The sequence below is a fragment of the Sorex fumeus genome, unplaced genomic scaffold (assembly GCF_029834395.1).
Source record: "Sorex fumeus unplaced genomic scaffold, SorFum_2.1 ptg000048l, whole genome shotgun sequence".
Classification (NCBI taxonomy): Eukaryota; Metazoa; Chordata; class Mammalia; order Eulipotyphla; family Soricidae; genus Sorex; species Sorex fumeus.
The window spans coordinates 4,615,834-4,634,447 of record NW_026606105.1 but is presented as its reverse complement, the minus strand read 5'-3'; positions in this window follow the sequence as shown (position 1 = coordinate 4,634,447).

Sequence of the window (18,614 nt, the reverse complement as noted above, 5' to 3'; positions counted from 1 at the left end):
TGGCCCCCGGCAGCCAGGGTGGACCGTCCACCAGGCGGCCAGACCGAGAGAAGTGACAGAGCCGGGATCTCCCAGTGTCTGTGTAGCTCCTCCTGGGAGTGCGCCAGGGAGGAGCCAGGTGGACACTCCCTCTCCTCCCGAATTACCTGAGATTTAAAGAGACAGGCCCCCAGCCCTTCCGGGCCCGCCGAGCAGGTCTCCCTCTCAGGGACACCCGCTCCATTTCCCTGCCTCCCCGGCCAGGGCCACGGAAGGAGGCCGTGCTTGGACTTTGGGACACCAGTGACTTTTATAGAAAGGTCTGGACAGGTCAGCCCAGCATGAAAGGAGTGAGAGGCGGGGAGGAGCGGGCAGTCACTGGGCGCCCAGGGGCCAGCAGCCACGTTTCTGGGGGGGGGAGGGGCTTCTGTCTGCGCCCCCCCCCCCCACCCCGCCAGCCACTTCAGGGTCTTCCCTCCTAGCATGTGGATTCCCACCTGTCTGGCCAGAAGACCCCAGTGCCCTCGCTGGGCAGCTCCAGAGAGCTGAGATTGGCAGCATCTGCCCGAAGGCACCCAGCTTGGGACCACTTCTGACTCCTCGGCCAGGGAGCCAAGTGGAGCCGTGCTGCGCGAGCAGGACAGTCTTGACCCCCAAAGACACAGACCTCCTGCTCCTGAGCTCCGAGCTCCGGGGACACTCCCTGCCCCCCTCCCAGTGACATAAATGATAGGCCAGCGACACACAGGGTCCCTGGTTCTGTGGATGTCTTGGATTAATAGCAACGACTGCTCTAAAGGATAAATGAGCCCTTCTGACTACAGGATTCTTTCCAGAACCTTCCACAGAAGGCGGCCTGGCTGCCCCCAGCTACTGCCCACGAGCAGGAAGCAGGCGCCCACCTTTGACTGAGGCTCATGGCAGGAAGGGAACGCGAACCACCCAGGCCACAGCACCATCAGCCTCCGCCTGATGCCAAAGCCCACCAGCCTTACATCCGCAGCTCTGTGACCCCATGCCTGTACGTCACCACCCTGCATGGCAATCCGAGTGCCCCAGCCCTGTGCCCTCCCATCCCTGAGCCCCCATCCCAGTGCCCCCCACCTGCGCCCCCCAGCCCTGTGCCCCACCATACACCCTCGTTCCCACTGGTGCTGAGGGGTCCAGAGAGGTGACGTGTCTCCTAGTGAGGTCACTCAGGAGAAACGGATGGGACCTGAGCCATGCTACCCTCCTGTCCCCCAGAACTCCCACAGTTGGGGGCAGTGCCCTGGGAGGAAATGGGGGTGGTGTCGCACAGTCAGTGCCAGCCAGACCCCCAAGGCTTCCGGGCCTTTGGAATCCCTGGGGTGGGGGCAACGCATAGTTGGGAGTCGGTCCTCCTCCATCTCTGATTCAGAACGAGGGGCACATGGCAAGAAGTGTGCATGTGTATGCACGTGTCATGTGTGTGCATGGGTCATGGGTGTGCGTGGGTCATGTGTGTGTGTGGGTCATGTGTGTGCACGTTTGTGCACCCTGGTGTTGGCGTGTATGCATATGTTGTGCTGTGTGTGAGAGCATGCGTGTGCCATGCTCACATGTGTCATGATGGGCGTGCATGTGTCCTGATGCATATGTGTCATCTGTGCCAGTGACATGGTACATACACATGCATGTGCTCAAATGAACATGTGCTGTACATGAAAGCATGTGTGCAGGTCATATGTGTTTGTGTTATACTGTGCATGTTCCTGTGCATATGTGCGTGTGTGCATGTGTCCTGGTATTGATGATATGCACATGTGTGTATATGTCATGGGTACACATGGTGTGTACATGTGCATAAGCTATGGTATGCGCACGGGTGCACCTGTTTTCTGGTATATGTATGTGTTCTGGTGTTCGTCTACGTTCATGTGTTGTAGACACATGTATATGTGTGGTCATGGTGTGTGTTTGTCATGTGATATATCATGGTGCATGTGTCTGTATTGTGCTGTGTGTGTGTGTGTCTGTGCTCTGGTGTGTGGAGCTGTTCGTGTGTGTGTTCACGGGTTGGGAGGGGCACACGGGTGTGCGTGTTGTGATGTGTGTGTACGCACATGTCCTTGTGTCCTTGTGTGTGTGGAGAGTGGGGAGCATGGTCGCATGGGTGGGGTGTGTCTGTGGGGACCCTCCAGCCTGAGACTCCAGCCCAGGTGGCAGCTGGGCTGTCAACGGTTCTTGCTGCTGCGCTGAGATCAGCCCCGCGCACTGAGCAAACAGTGTTGTTCAATCAACTCCTTCCCCACCCAGCCAGGGGTCAATGGGTTTGGGCTGGGTGGGGGGAAGGTGCTAGAAACCCAAACCTTGAACCCAGGACCTTTGTGCCCATTAAGCCAGTGTTTGCCTTCAGAGTTCCCATCCCCTCTGTGTGTGGGGCTCCAGGCAAAGCCCCTGACCCAGTGCCCTGGGCCGGGGGAGGGCAGGGAGGCTGGGGGGGGGGTGGTGTCGGGCGCCTCCCTCCCTACTCTCTTTCCTTCGCAGCTTCTTCCACTTGCCTGACTTTGCTCTGCTGGGGTCCCTGTGGCAGGCAGGAGAGGGCTGAGACCCGGGCCAATGAGGGCACCCAACTAGGCACTCGCTCCAGCGGCATACTCTCTCTCCCTTCCTGCATGTGATGGGTTAATGGCACCCTTTCCTCTCAGGTCTTCAAGTCACCTGTGCTGCATTTGGTAATGGGGAGAAGTCAGCTGGGGAGGGGACAGGAAAGATGTCTTGGAGCAACGCTTGAGTGACAGCATCTCCGTGTTCCCCACTCCACTGCCGCTTGGCCCAGGAATTGAGGAGCGTTGGGGTACAGAGCCTGAAAGTCACAGGCTGTCCCCTCAGGGAAACACCCCAGGCCCCGCTCCACATTCCACACTGAAGAAAGCTTTTACAATCCCGGGCACTTAGGGGTCCCACCTGTGAGCACAAGCTAAGACCGGGGGAACTAATGAGAATAGGCAGAGGGATGCTAATGGCCCTTTGTATTGCAGACTGAACCCCATCTTGAAGCCAATGTAAGATTCTTGGCATGCAGGAAGTCCATCGGACTGAATGGCCTCTTCCATGGCCATGAGGGCAGGGCCGGGCTGATGCCGGTGCCTGGGGTGGGGGCGGGGGGGGGCATGCCAGTGTCTGAGTTTATATGTTGGATCCGTATATGTCTGTGTGTTAGCCTGCATGTGTGCACATCTCTGTATGAGTATGTGCTTATCACTGTGTTCATGTGTCTGTTGTGTCCATGTGTGTACCTGGAAGTACCTCAGCGTGTGCATGCATGTGGCTTCAGTGTAAATACATGTATGGATGCATGCATCCATATGGACTCGTGTGTGCATGCATGTACCTCAGAGTGCAGGTGGTTCTGTCTGTTTTCACGTGTGTGTGTGTTTGTGTGTGTGTGTGTGTGTGTGTGCATGTATGTAGGCTCACAGCATCACTGTAATGGCCGAGGAGTGCAAGGAGGTGCTTCTGCATTCAGACATGGTCTCTTGGCCTGGACACTCAGAGGCTCTGCCCCTTGGGAGTAACATTTGCTCCCTTCAGTGATGACACCCAACAGTGGAAGTGGGGGTGTTCTCCACTGAGAACAAGGTTTAGGCTATAAATTATTTGGTTCTGGTTTTGACCCATTTTTGCACGTTCTATGGTATCTGGTTCTGTCTTTCACTGCCACTGTGTATCAGCCACTCTTAACTCCTCTGCCTCTGCTTTCCGTATTTCTTTTCATTGGATTTTTGGGCCACACCAGGAGATGCTCAGGACTTATCTTGGCTCTGCTCTCGGGATCACTCCTGGTGGGCTTGGGATGCAGTGGATGGAACCTGGGTTAGCCTCATACTCTCCCCGCTGTACTCTCACTCTGGGTCCAGTCTCTGTTTCTGTGTTGGTCTCTGCAGTGTTTGTGTGAGGTGTGTGTGTGTGTGTGTGTGTGTGTTTGCGGGGTGAGTGGGGGAGGGTGGGCACTATGCCTGTAGGAAGCAGGTTGTGCATATGACAATGTGTGATGTGGTGTGTGGAGATGAGGTGTATGGTGTGTGTGTGGTGTGTGCATTTAATGTGTGCTGTGTACATGTGAAGTGTATGATATATGTGTGGTGTGTGACTATGAGAAGTATAGTGTGTGTGTAGGAGGTGGATGATGTGTGTGTATATGAGGTGTATGGTGTGTGCGGTATGTGTATATTGTGTATGGTGTATATATGAGGCATATGGTGTGTGGTGTGTGCATATGTGTGTTGTGTTTATAAGGTGTACATGTGTGGTGAGTGAATATGAGGTGTATGATGTATGTGTGTAGGAGGTGTATGATGTGTGTATATGAGGTGTATGGTATGTGTGGTGTGTGTATACGATGTGCCTGATGTATGTGTGGTGTGAGGCATATGGTGTGTGTGCATAGGTATATGAGTTGTATGTGTGTATAGATGTATGGTGTGTATGTGGTGTGCATATATGAGATACATGGTGTGTGTATAGGAGTATGATGTGTGTGTGTGTGTGGTGTGTGCATATGACGTTCACGGTGTGTATATGAGATATATGATGTGTGTATATGAGGTGTATGTGGTGTGTGCATATAAGCTATACTGTGTGTGTGTGTGTGTCCGTGTGTAAAGGAGAGACACCATCTGTGACTCTGGTGGTCTCCCCCAGCCTGTGCCCTGCTCACCGGTGGGAAGTGTCCCCTGAGCTCTGCGTTAGGCATGGGGTGACCGGACCGCCTGTGAGCTGCAAGGTGCAGCCGGGAGCCGCTGGGGCAGGAGGTCGGAGCTGCTGCTCACTCAGCGTGGAGTTTGCTCGTGTCAACGGGTTCATGGGCCTGGGTGCAGCTCGTCAAGGCTGCGGGAGCTGAGGCTGGGCCGCAGCACCGCCCAGGGAGCCGGGCTCTGTCTGCGGCTGCGTCTGTGCCGGGAAGTCCGACACTGAGTCCTGGGAGTCTCGGCTGGAGGCAGGTGAGACACATGCGGCTGTGGGAACGGTCAGTGTCGCACGCCCGCATCTTCCCCCAATCGGACCTCAGACCCTCGGGGCCCTTCCTCAGCCCCTGCACCACTGTGGCCCCATTCCTCTGCCCAGGCTTCCCACCACCTCTGCATCCTCCTTCCCCTGCAAAGGATGTGGGGGACGCTGAGGACCAATGACGGAGGCTAGGGGTGGGGGGCGAGGAGGCTGAAGGGTAGAGACACAGCCGTGGGATGGAGGAGAGGCTCTGCGCGGTGACGTCACCTTTGGTGAGCGCGTGTGCGGCTGCGTGATCTGACTCTGGGTGCGTGCGAAGCGCACGTTGTGTGCCCGTGTGATTTGACATCTGGTGGCGTGTGTGCCAGTGTGATCTGACATCTGGTGGCTAAGGTCCTTTCAACATGAAAGTGGATCAGAGTCTAAGGCTAGGGAGCCTATTCATTTCTCAGCGGGGAACCTAGGCCACCTCTGGTCTCCCCAGGATATTCCATAGGGCCATAGATGAAAAATCATGTCCATGGAAGGGGTGGGAGCACGGCATAAGACTTGGGGGACCAACCAGTAGGACAAAGCAACAGGAGGGGCTTCCGGGAGCCAGATGAGGTGAGAAGGGGGCCACAGTTGGGAAAAGGCAGAGTAAGTGTTTCAGAGTATCTGAGCATGTGCGCCCAGGGAGGTAATGTTCCAGCTGCTCCTGAGACCCTTAGTTTGATTCCCAGATGCCGTGTGAACCCTCTGCAGAAAGCAGGTGGGTGCCGCTTCTGGAGCGGGAGCACCCTCCACGGGCCCCCCTGTTTTCTGCACAGTCAGCGTGCCTGCACCTTCCCACACTGGGGGTCCACTGATCCTGGCTTTGCAGACTCACCTGCATTCTCCAAGAATTCTGGGTGACCTGGATGGTGGAAGCAGCTGTGAACTGGTTTGAGGAGAAGCGGGGTGCAGGCCCTCATGTTTCTTTTTTCTTTTTCTTTCTGGGTCACACCTGGCAATGCACAGGGGTTAATCCTGGCTCTGCACTCAGGAATTACTCCTGCCAGAGCTGGGGAACCATATGAGATGCTGGGAATTGAACCTGGGCCAGCCGCGTGCAAGGCAAATGCTCTACCTGCTGTGCTATCGCTCCAGCCCCTGGCCCTCATGTTTCTTGAGGGTGTGTGGAAGCTTTAGGAGGATGCCATGTGCGAGGGAAGGGTTTGTGTGTGTGTGTGTGTGTGTGTGTGTGTGTGTGTGCGCGCGCGCGCGCGCGCCCGGCAATGCATAGGGAGGTTACTCCTGGCTCTGCACTCAGGAATTACTCCTGGCAGAGCTTGGGGGACCATATGGGATGCTGGAAATTGAACCTAGGTCAGCCGCGTGCAAGGCAAACACCCTACCCATTGTGCTATCGCTCCAGCCCCCAGGAATGGCTTTGCAGTGAGGTTTTGCCATGTGTCTTGGTGCTGCAAGGAGACCAGCCAAGCCTGGGGTGGCTGCGTGCCCACCAGCGTCTGCTTGGGGGCATGGGGGTGTGACTCTGGGCTGAAGCTAGAACTCAGCATGGGGGGGCACAGAACAGCTTTACTGCACCAGTACAGCATTGGGGGCTCCCCAGCTCCCCCATATCTGCACAGAGGGACAGGGATGTCAGGGATGTCCAGAACCTGTAGAGGTTCTGAGGAACAGAGAGTGAAAAGGGGGGGTGCAGACAGAATATGGGGGCCTCTGAACACCCTCTAGCATGAGCCTAGAATGAGTTCATGAGATCTTGCCAGGAGCCTGTGAAACCCAGTCATTCTAGGTGGGGAGGGGGGGAGGGGACCGGGATTTCCAAGCACTGGACAATCAGGAAAGGGCTGGGGGTGAGGTAGGGTTGGGGTGCAACTCCTTGCTCTGCTCCAGGAAGTATCCCCTCTGTTCAGGGCTGTGAGATGGAGCCATGGCAAGCTGGGATCTGGCTGGCATCCTACACCAGGTCCCGTGATAGCAAACACTCAAGCCCATTGCCAGCCTCTTGCCCATGGGAATAGCCTCCACCAGCCGTTGCCTGGCGGGCAGGTCCCTCCCTGGCCATCTCCCCATTTCCCCTAGAGTGTCTCCCCTGCACTTTTCCTTTCTTTCCCTCTCCCTCCACACCCCAACAAACTCAGTGAAAGGGCACCGGGCCAGAGGGGGCGGGCGGCGATAAGAACTCTCTCCAACTGTGTTGACTTAATACGAGCTCTCACCCAGACACCCCACCTTCTGTCCCAGAAACCCAGTCAAGTACCATGCTTGTTGTAAAAGCAGAGGTGATTGTTCAAGTGCATGGCCACACACACACACACACACACACACACACACTGTGGGAGGGGAAACCGAGGCAGCAGGAGGCTGGCACCGGGCTTGCCTCCTCCCTTGGGGCTGGGGTAGCAAGCACAGGCCAAGGATGGAGAAGCTGGGTAAAGGAAAAGACCTGGCTCCCTCATCCCCGCTCCCTGTACCAGAGTGGACATCATGGGGGAGGGGGGCCCACCCCTCTTTGGCAGGGGCTGAGGCGCTGCACAGGAGGACAGCCAAGAGAGAAGGGAAGAGAGGCCAGTTGGAACTGGGGGTGGGCAGAACAAGGTGACGCTGAGGAGCCGTCCTAGCTGCATGCCAGGCAGGAACCAGAGACAAACAGTATGTTCCCCAGACAGCTGGTCCACCTGGGTGCCCAGAGCACAGGCCCCGGGCAGCCGCTATTGTCACTGGAACCAGGAAATCCAGAGACAGAGCTGAGCTGTCCCTCCCACACCCCCTCTGCACCCAAACCACGCTGCTCCTCCTGCTCCCACGTGGCCAAGGGCATGTCCGTTTATTCCAACTTGTGAGCACTGACCCGTGCCCAGGCTGAGGGTTTCCCTGGGGCCTGTATACTGATGTCCCGATGCCAATAAGCCAGGCACGAGGAATCTGCCCACCAGCTCACTGTGCCCTAAGCTGGCTCCGAGCCTCTGGACCCCCTCCCTGACTTTGCCGAAGTTTCCAACTCCAGGAGCTGACTCCAATGTGCCCCCAGATGGTGGGGAGTCCAGGAATGGCTTTTTTTTTTTTTTTGCTTTGTGGGTCACACCCAGCGATGCACAGGGGTTACTCTTGGCTCTGCACTCAAGAATTACTCCTGGCAGGGTGGGATAGGGGGGATAGTGGGTGGGAGGGATACTGGGATCAGTGGTCATGGAGAATGGGCACTGGTGGAGGGATGGGTACTGGATCATTGTATAACTGAAACCCGAGCACAAAAATTTGTAAGTCTACAACTGTACCTCATGGTGTTTCACGAATAAAAAAAAAAGAATTATTCCTGGCAGTGCTTGGGGGCTACTCCTGGCTTATGCACTCAGGAATTACTCCTGGTGGGGGCTCGGGGGACCAAATGGGATGCTGGGAATCGAACCAGGGTCAGCCGCGTGCAAGGCAAATGGCCTACCCGCTGTTCTATCGCTCCAGCCCCCAGGAATGGCTTTATGGTGAGGTGTTGCCATGTGTCTTGGGGTGCTGCAAGGAGACCAGCCGAGCCCGGGGTGGCTGCCTGCCCACCAGCGTCTGCTTGGGGGAACAGGGGTGTGGCTCTGGGCTGAGGCTAGAGCTCAGCATGGGGGCACGGAACAGCTTGCACCTCTGTGCTGCACCAGTGCAGCATTGGGGGCTTCCTAGCTCCCCCATATCTGCACAGAGGGACAGGGATGTCACTACAGAGCCTAGAAATGAGTCCCTGGGAGCTTATGCCTGCCAGGAGCCTGTGAAATCCAGCCACTCCGGACAGGGGGAGGGGACTGGGATTTCCAAGCACTGGACAATCAGGGTTGGAGAGATAGCACAGCGGGTAGGGCGTTTGCCTTGCACGCAGCCGGCCCTGCCGGCCCGGGTTCCTCCTTTCCTCTCAAAGAGCCCGGCAAGCTACCGAGAGTATCTCACCTGCACGGCAAAGCCTGGCAAACTACCCGTGACATATTTGATATGCCAAACACAGTAACAAGTCTCACAATGGAGATGTTACTGGGCCTGCTCGAGCAAATCGATGGAACAATGGGAGGACAGTGCTACAGTGGACAATCAGGGACGCGCCTGGGGTGAGGTAGGGGTCGGGTAGAGAGGGAACACAGGAGCCCTCTGCTTGGGGACACCTGTGATCGCAATCACACCATCTGAGAACCGGCCTCCTCCTGCTCACCTGTAAAGCCAAGGTAGCAATCCTGACCTACCTGCCCTCCAGGGCTGTTGTCAGGGGTGAGGCAGATAAGGAGCCATGTCTCTCTCTCTCGAGGGGCAAACCCTTTGGCGTGGTCAGCTGGGGTCTGGGTGGAAATCTGGGACACCAAATAGGGTCCCCAAGTGATTCTGTGTGAGAGGTGGTAGAGTTCGTCTTCAAGGCCCTGGATCCCGTGTGGAAGGAGCAAGGGCCTGGGGTCAGGGGCGCTTGATCTCCGTCAAAGCCAGACACTGCTAATTACTAGTTTTGTGATCTCGGGCAGTTCAACCGCCTCGCGGGAGCCTCAGTTTCCCCTCCTGCAAAACAACAGTCAGAGTCACTTGACTTTTGCAAGAGTCCCACGCTGGTCCTCCTCAGAGAGATGAGACAGGGCAGCCCGTGAAGTCTACGGATGACACAGAGAGAGCCCCCAGAACCCTCTGCCCCCTTGCTGTTTCTGCCTCCTGGGAAATCTCCCCTTGTGGGGCCAGGGCAGACCCGACTGTTGCCTGCACAGAGGAAGTTTCTGTCTCTTCTCTCAGGGACCCAGCTTGTCCCCCAACCACCCTGCCCGGGAGACACTCCCCATTGGCTGCTGAATTGAATCAGGAGGAACAGAGTCTCTGGACCCTAGCATAGGGGCTGAGCCCTGGGGTCCCCAGCCTTTGCAGGAAGAAGCCCTGAGAGAAGGTTCTAGTTTCTGCTTTTGTTCTGGGGAGTTTGGAGCCACACCTGAGTGTGCTCAGGGCTGGACTCCTGACTCTATGCTCAAGGATCACTCCTGGCACTGCTTGGACCATAAGTGGTGCCCGGATTGAACACAGGTCAGCCACACGCCAGACAAGCGCCCTAGCTTGTCCTGTACTATGGCGGCGGCCCAGGATCTGGTTTCTGAGCGGCAGCTGATACCTTGACGGGCAACCCCAACGCCAGGGCAATGTCCTCCAAGTTTCTCTCTCCTGTGCCTGCCAGCCAGCCCAGCCCCTGGGCCTCCCTGTTCCACCTTCTGCCTTCTCACTGGAGTAGACGCAGAACCCAGTAGTAGTGCTTTGCCTTTCCTAGGTCTCAAAGACCAAGCCAGGGGCCCTGCAGGTGACAGGGAGCTTGTGACAAGCGTCCCAAGAGGGAGGGGGAGCGGGTCTTCTAATTGCCAGCCCACACACAGGGAAGAACTGACTTCTGCCCTTGAGAGATTAATTGGCCCACAAAAGCGCAAGAGAGTGGCAGCTGGGACGGAAGGAGGGGAGGGCGCGGTGTTTGTGTGCAGTAGAGGCACCTGTGACCTCCGTGGCACCCTCCCTCTCATCCTCCTTCGGGGTGGGGGGGTGGCCCTCACTCCCAGCTAGCCTGGAGGGGTGCAGGGCTGATCCCTGACCTCCCGCCCTCCAGGCTCAACCACAGGAGAGCGAGTGAGGAAGAGGCTGGACTGCAGGCAACCAGGGGAGCGGCCCTGTCACCTACCCAGGCGTCTTTGGGGGACCGTTGCGGGGGGGAGAGAGAGAAGAGGCCCCTCTGGGCTTTCCATTCTGGACTCAAGCCACCGTCAAGGGTCCCCGTCAGATTCTCACAATCTCATCTGTCTCTTCCTCTGCACAGAACCTTGAGAGATGGAGAAGGAGGCGAAGCCCAGGGCTCAGAGGGGAAGGAGAGGGAGCAGGAAAAGTGGTTCCCTTGGATGCTAAAGCTGGTCAGACAGATGGGTCCAGCCCCCTCAGCCCAAACCAACTGTGTCACCCCTAAGAGAACCCGGGTCCCTGGGGCTATGCAGCGCAGGGCATGTGTGTGTGGGGAGGATAGTTGGTGAAGGCTGAGTGGGCTCTGGCCTGCAAGGGGGTGACAGAGACAGCCACCCACACCTAGATGGCACTTGGAGGGCGCTCATGCCATCCCTGCCAGCGTGACGCCATAGCTGCGGCAGGAGAGAGGCCGGCGTGTCCAGCAGATGGAAGGAAAAGGGTGAAGATCTGTGGGCTGAGGCCCACTGGCCTTGCACAGGCCAAGGCCCGGCCAGCCAGTGCGGCCCCCAGTTTGGGCCTGGCCCTATCGGCCTTGCACAAGAGCCACTGCCTCGGGCCATGGCTGTAATTGCCGCCTCCTCACGGCAGGGATAACAAAGCCGAGGGAGGTACAGGCCCAGAGAAGGCGTGTCCACTCTGGCCCAGGTGCTCCTGCCCAGGGCACTGACAGGGGACCACGTCACCAGCCTCTCCCCGCTGGTGTGACGCCCTCCTCAGAGCTCCCTGGTCAAAGTGTATCTCTCCCGGCACGTGCCTCATTTCTTCCTCATTAGTCTTTCAGCAACGGGGGTGGGAGGGGGGGCTGGGCAGGAGTCAATGATCCTTATCCCCATGGCCGCGGGTTCCAGCTCTTCCCTAATAGAGTCTGTGCCATGGGGGGAGGGGCTTCCTCTCCCCAATACTATTCCTTTGTCCTGATTGTCATGGGCCTCCCACTCCCACAGCCAACAGTGGTCGTCTCCTAGTCTCTGCTCTCCTCATCAACACCCCCAACCTCAGGGGGGACCCCAGACCTCATACAGCTTTTCCTCGGCACATAACCGGGTATGGGGTGCTGACAGGACCCCTTGTCCATCACCCCTCAGGTCTTCATAGCGTCTTCCTCAGAGAGCTTCCATGAAGGCCCTTGCATGTGACTGGGAGGGGACATATTTTCTAAGTCTAGTGACACTTGTGGGCTGGAGTGATAGCACAGCACATTTGCCTTGCAGGCGGCCGACCCAGGTTTGATTCCTCCGCTCCTCTCGGAGAACCCCGCAAGCTACTGAGAGTATGCCTCCCGCATGGCAAAACCTGGCAAGCTCTCCATGACGTATTTGATATGCCAAAAAAAAAAATTAGTAACAAGTCTCACAAAATTGTTGTGAGACGTTTCTGGTGCCCGTTCGAGCAAATCGATGAACAATGGGAGGACAGTGCAGTTCAGTGCAGTGCAGTGACACTTGTGAAAACAAAGCCTTGGGTCACCTCCCTGTCTTCTCTGGGCAGGAGTAGGGCCTGGGTTCTGGGTTCTCAAGTGCCCAGGAACGCAGGAGCAGGAGAGGGAAATGGTCCACACTTGAAGGTGTCTGAAAAATTCCTGAGGAATCAAAAACAGGTTTTCTCTGAGCCGCTCCCTGACACCATGCTCTGGCCCCCTGACAGTGTGTCTGCAGGCTGCGTGTCAGGACAGGAATGTCACCTGCTAGAGGAACCCTTTCCGCCCGCCCGCAGTCCCCTCCTGCCTCCTGCCCCGAGGGACGCCCTGGCTCATAGTGTTGCTTTCCCGGTCATTTGGTCTCCTGAGGGCAGATGTACTATCTCTTGTGGTTGCCTTAATGTTGCCCCCAGAGGCCCTGGCATCTGGATCATTCCGCAAGCTCTGACCCAGAGCTGTGCAGCCGGGTCCCTCCCACCTCTCCCTCTGCCTCATGATCCGCTCCTTCGCATGGGGTCACGCTGCTTCTCTGCCTCCTCCACTTTCCCCTCTTCTGCTTTCACATGTTATACTATTCTCCTCTCCTCTCCTCTCCTCTCCTCTCCTCTCCTCTCCTCTCCTCTCCTCTCCTCTCCCCTCCCCTCCCCTCCCCTCCCCTCCCCTCCCCTCCTCCCCTCCCCTCCCTCCCTCCCCTCCCTTCCCCTCCCCTCCCCTTCCTTCTCTCTCTTCTCTCTCCTCCCCATCCCTCCTCTCCCTCCCTTCTCTCTCTTCCTCTCTGCTCCCTTCTCTCTCTTCCTCTCTGCTCCCTTCTCTCTCTTCCTCTCTGCTCCCTTCTCTCTCTTCCTCTCTGCTCCCCTCTCTCTCTTCCTCTCCCCTCCCTTCTCTCTCTTCCCCTCCCCTCCTCTCCCCTCCCTTTTCTCTCTTCCTCTCTCCTCCCTTCTTTCTCCTCCCCCCTTCCCTTCCCACTCTCTCTCTCTCTCTCTCTCTCTCTCTCTCTCTCTCTCTCTCTCTCTCACACACACACACTCATGCATAAAGCTATATTTAAGCTGAGAAAAATATCCCGATTACTGTGTGTCATACTCACACAGGTTTTGGTCCTTTCCAAAGTGCTCCCACCCATATTATGTGTACCTTTGTTTTGTTGTCGCATCCTCACTTAGATTTGGAGGTGCTTAGTTTTGGGGCCACAACAGGCAATACTCAAGGGCCATTCCTGGATCTGTGTGAGGGGGTCACTCCTATCAACACTCAGGGAACTGTGTCGTGCTGATAAAACCCAGGCCTCCTCCCCATTGAGTGTCCATTCATTCCTAAAGTGACTCTTCAAACAATCATCTTTACAGGTCGAAAGAGAACAACAACCCAAAGCGTACACATAGCATCAAATCCGGACCTCAGATCCTGAGCGTGGCCGTTGGTTGTGCACTGCTCTGCAGTAGCGAGACACGGTGACAAAAAAGATGGCACTACTTTTGCCTTTGCCACTTTTGTCTAGAATTCTCAGGCTGAGCAGAACACAGACTAGGAGCAAATAAGCAAAGCACAGCATGTTTCTGTTCCTTTTTTTTTTTTTAGAAGGGAACAGGGGAACACAAGGTCACTGCTTTGGTTACTCTGGTGATGTGGAAGAGAGGTCGAGCCACATGTCCAAAGCACAGGCTCCACAGCACTGAAAACATGAGACCTAAGCTGCGGACACCAAACTCTGTAATGTGCCTGTGTGGCAGGTGTGTGTGGGGGTGGGGGGAGTGGGGGGGTCTCGAGTATGTGGACAGTGGTGGAGGGAAGTTGACACTGGTGGTGGGATTGGTGTTGAAATATGCCTAAAACTCAACAGTCAATAACTTTGTAAATCATGGTCCCTGAATTAAAAAAATTATTTTAAAATCTGACTGGTTGAGCAAAAGAGAGAGAGAGAGAGAGAGAGAGAGAGAGAGAGAGAGAGAGAGAAAGAGAGAGAGAGAAACAAGAGTTCATAAAATATATAGCAGATGATAGGGACGAAGTGATAGTACAGCAGGAAGACATTTGCTTATATGTGTGACGTATTCGATATGCCAAACACAGTAACAAGCCTCACAATGGTGATGTTACTGGGCCCACTCAAGCAAATCGATGAAAAACAGGAGGACAGTGACAGTGACAGTGGCAGTGACAGTGGCTGACCAGGTTTAATCCCTGGCACCCCATGTGGTTCCTTGAGCCCACTTGGAGTGATCCCTGAGCTCAAAGCCAGCTTTGAATACTTCCTGATCTGGTGTGTGTGTGTGTGTGTGTGTGTGTGTGTGTGTGTGTGATGTGTGATGTGTGATGTGTATATACATATGTGTGTACATATATATGTATATATGAGATATATAACATGATATAACACATATGTAATAAAATATTAGAAAGAGATATTAGAAAGAGAGCACAGATGACCTCTAAGAAAGCACATGGGTCAGAGATTGCAACCCCCCCTCCCCAACTCCCCTGCCAACATACACCATATGGTCCTTACAATAAGATGAATATAAGTCCCAAAGTTGCAAGGGGGGTTGGGTGCAGAGAGGCAGAAACTGCGAAAGCACTGAGAACAAGAAGGTGGTGGTGCCAGGGACTGCTCATGCACTCAACCTGGTGTGCAGAGCCAAGGGCAGAGAGGCATGGCGGGGGGGACTGCAGGGCAGAACTCACAGTCTGGCTTCCAGGGCCTCCAGAAACCACTCTGTGGGGCAGGAGTTGCATCAACCTAACACAGTGCTGGTTGGAACATGGATTCCAGAACTGGAACTGAGCAAGACTGCATGGGGAAAGAGCAGCTCAGAACTTGGAAATGAGGGCCAGAGAAGGCAGTGACCTGTTTCAGAGGCTGGCACGAGGGTTTGGAAAAGCAGAAAAAAAGTGAGATATTTGAAAAATGATATATTGTTATGACAAAGTCTGTCACTGTCACTGTCCTCCTGTTGTTCATTGATTTGCTCGAACGGGCCCAGTAATGTCTCCATTGTGACAATTGTTACTGTGTTTGGCATATCGAATGTCACAGGGAGCTTGCCAGGCTTTGCTGTGCAGGCAAGATACTCTTGGTAGCTTGCTGGGCTCTCCGAGAGGGGTGGAGGAATCGAACTCGGGTTGGCCATGTTGGCCGCTTGCAAGGCAAACGCCCTACCCGCTGTGCTATCGCTCCAGCCCATGACAAAGTCTAACATTGTATATTACTGTGTTCACTGGGTGAGAGGTCTCCAAGCAGTTGTCCAGAAGATTTGGGGTCCCTCCTAGCAATTCTCATGCCACTGCACTGGCAGTTCAAACTGTGAGCCCCAGAATGTGAGCTCTGCAGTGGCACCAATTACCCTGGTGGTGCCCAACAGACTTTGTGGTGCTGGGGATCAAACCAGTGTATATATGTATATATGAGATATATAACATGATATAACACATATATAATAAAAGTACAGGGTCAGCCACATGTGAGGCATGTGCTTTAAACCCCTGCATGGTCTTTTCCAACCCCCAAGCTGTCTGGAAGTGAAAAGAAAGAACAAATTATCTTTTAAATATACTGTATCATTATATGTGTTTTTAAAAGAGGATTGTCTACAGGTTCGCAATTGGATATGCTAAGTATCATTTGTCAAAGGTAAATGATAAACTTTTACACGGAAATGTTTCTGGGGAGAATATTTGGTGAAGCTCCAGCAAAGGTAGGAAGACTTATCTCCCTGCATCTCTGTGTGCTCTGTTATAGAGCAAAAATGCAACTGAGTTCAGTTTAAAGATCTAATTAGTTTTATGCAATGGTGCATGAACCGGGCAGCTTCTCATCTAGCAAATAAAAAGACAGTGCAAAACATTACATAGATTATAAGGTTTGTGCAATGTAGAAGGATGGTGGGAACAAAGGCAAGGAATTTTGACTTCAAAGCCCCCTCAGAAGAGGCAGGGAACATCTTATCATGCAAATAAACTCCACAAAGTGACCAGGAAATGTACTGGTTAGTTGAGATTTCCACTTTGGGCAAAAGTTAAAGCTGGGATTGAACTGGTGCCTCTCCCCTCTAAAAGATATCTGTTGTATCTTTGCATTTTTGTACTCAGGCATGCCAACAAGTTTCCGAAGGAGCAGTTTTAGAGAACAGAATCTGGAAGACATAAGATGCACTGGATATTTGGGTTAAGGAAGTGTTGAGGATCACGCCTCGAATACTGGCTTAGGTAACTTACCTATTGTACTACTGGTTGCGAACCCTGGTGGAGGAGCAGGTTTGGTGAGGACGAAAAGCTATTCAGTTTGGGACATGTTGAGTTTGAGGTGTCTGTAACATATCCAGGGAGAGCTGCCCAGTAGATACGCATCCACGCTGCTAATGCCTGGAGCTCAGGGGCCAGATCTCAACTCCAGATAGGGGCTTGGGAAGCATGAATATGTGTGTGTTACTGCAACCTAGGGTAGTAGGCAAGATCCTTGGGAATATCCCGAAATTGAGCTCCCATTTGACCCAGCAATACCACTCCTGGGAATATATCCCAGAGAGGCAAACATGTATAGTCGAAGTGACATCTGCACTTGTTTGTTCATTGCAGCACTCTTTACAATAGCCAGAAACTGGAAGAAATCTGAGTGCCCAAGAACAGATGACTGGTTAAAGAAACTTTGGTACATCTACGCAATGGAGTACTATGTAAAATAAAATACTATGTAGCTGTTAGAAAAGATGAAGTCATGAAATTTATATACAAGTGGTACAACATGGAAAGTATCATGCTAAGTGAAATGAGTCAGAAAGAGAGGGATAGACATAGAAAGATTGCATTCATCTGGGGGATATAAAGTAACAAAATATGAGATTAATACCCAAGAATAGCTGAGATCAGCACCAGGAGGATTACTCCATAGCTTAGAGGCCAGCCGGGCATTCTAGGAGAAAGGGCAGCTCAGATAGAGAAGGGAGCACCAAATAAAGGGTGTTTGGAGGATCCTCCCAGGAGGGGAGATGCATGTCGAAAGTAGACTATGGACTTAACATGTTTGCCACTCAATGCCTCTTTTGCAGACCACAACGCCCAAAAGGAGAGAGAGAACACAAGGGATTTCCCTGCCACAGAGGCAGGGTGGGATGGGGGGGATGGGGGTGGGAGGGATGTTATCCATGGTGGTGGAAAATGGACACTGGTGGAGGGATGGGTATTTGATCATTGTATAATTGAAACCCAAGCACAAAAAATTGTAAATCTACAACTGTACCTCATGGTGTTTCACTAATAATAAAAAAAAATGGAAAGAAAAAAGAGAAGTTGGTGAGCAAGCTCGGACAACTTGTGCACCCTCCCCCAATATTTAAGGAACCAGCAGAAGAGAACTTGACAGTAGAAGGTTTTCGGGACATGAGACCCATGAGTGGTACAGAGTTGGAGCAGGACTGAGACTGTTCTGTGGACTTAGCTGTTCAGGGGGAGAAAACCTCAGCAAGATTAGGATCATTGACATGCAGTAGGCAAGGTCAAAGCACAATGGATTGAGACTCAGTGTGAAGTCAGTAGACAATAAAATCTCCTAAGAAGTCTGGCCTTGAAGAAGGAGTAAGAAGATAGGGCATAAGCTGAAAGGAGAGGGTGGGGAGGGTTGAAAGTGTTTGCGATTTCTTGGAAGATGGAAAAGAACAGAACGTGGTTCTTTGCTGACTGTTAAAGCAGATGGAAAGGGAGAGGTTGAAGATACACAAATAAAAGGGATTAGTGGGGAAAGCGATGGAAATGACTCTGAGGAGTCAGAAAAGAAGTTGGATCTGGAATGCATATGTGAGAGTTTGCTTCCTATGCAAGTGGGTGCCTCCATTGCCAAAGGACGTAAGAGAAATCTTGGTGTCGGCACTTCTGGAACCCTTCCATCTAAATGGCGGTGTGTGTCTATTACTGTGTGCAGGGGTCTAGGCAATTGTTTGTGACCTTTCCTTGTCCCACACTCCTATAACTGAGTATCCTATCTGTGGCTTAATCAATCCCACTGACTGCTCTGCGTTGGACCACAGTTCACTGAGAGTTTGTATGGCTTACTGGTGAGAGTGGGGATAGTGCTGGAATGAGAAATAAAGGGCAGAGGGCAAAATGAGTATTTAAATAGGAATGCCTGGAAAGCATTCTCTGGGAACCTTGTCCCCAATTTCCTTTTACTAAGAGGGATGATCATCCTCTATTATTGCTATCCACCCCATAGCTCAGAGAAGGGCAATTGGGATTCACAATAGCTCTTTAAGGAGACATACTTGGGTATTAGCTACCAGAAAGGACAAAAGTGATCATCTGCTCATGTGAGGATTCCATCTCAAACAAGAAATGATGGGGCATCCAAGCCCAGAAAGGCATAATGTGTCACGCATACCCAAAAAACCCACAGTGTTTGAGATACATAAACTCTAAGCGAGAAGACAACTCAACAACAACATCCTATCACCACCAACACCATTCAAAACTGCTCAACAACATTCAAATACAGGCAAGAGTCCAGAATAAACATTTCTCTAAAAAAAATAAAGAGGTTTATGCACAACTA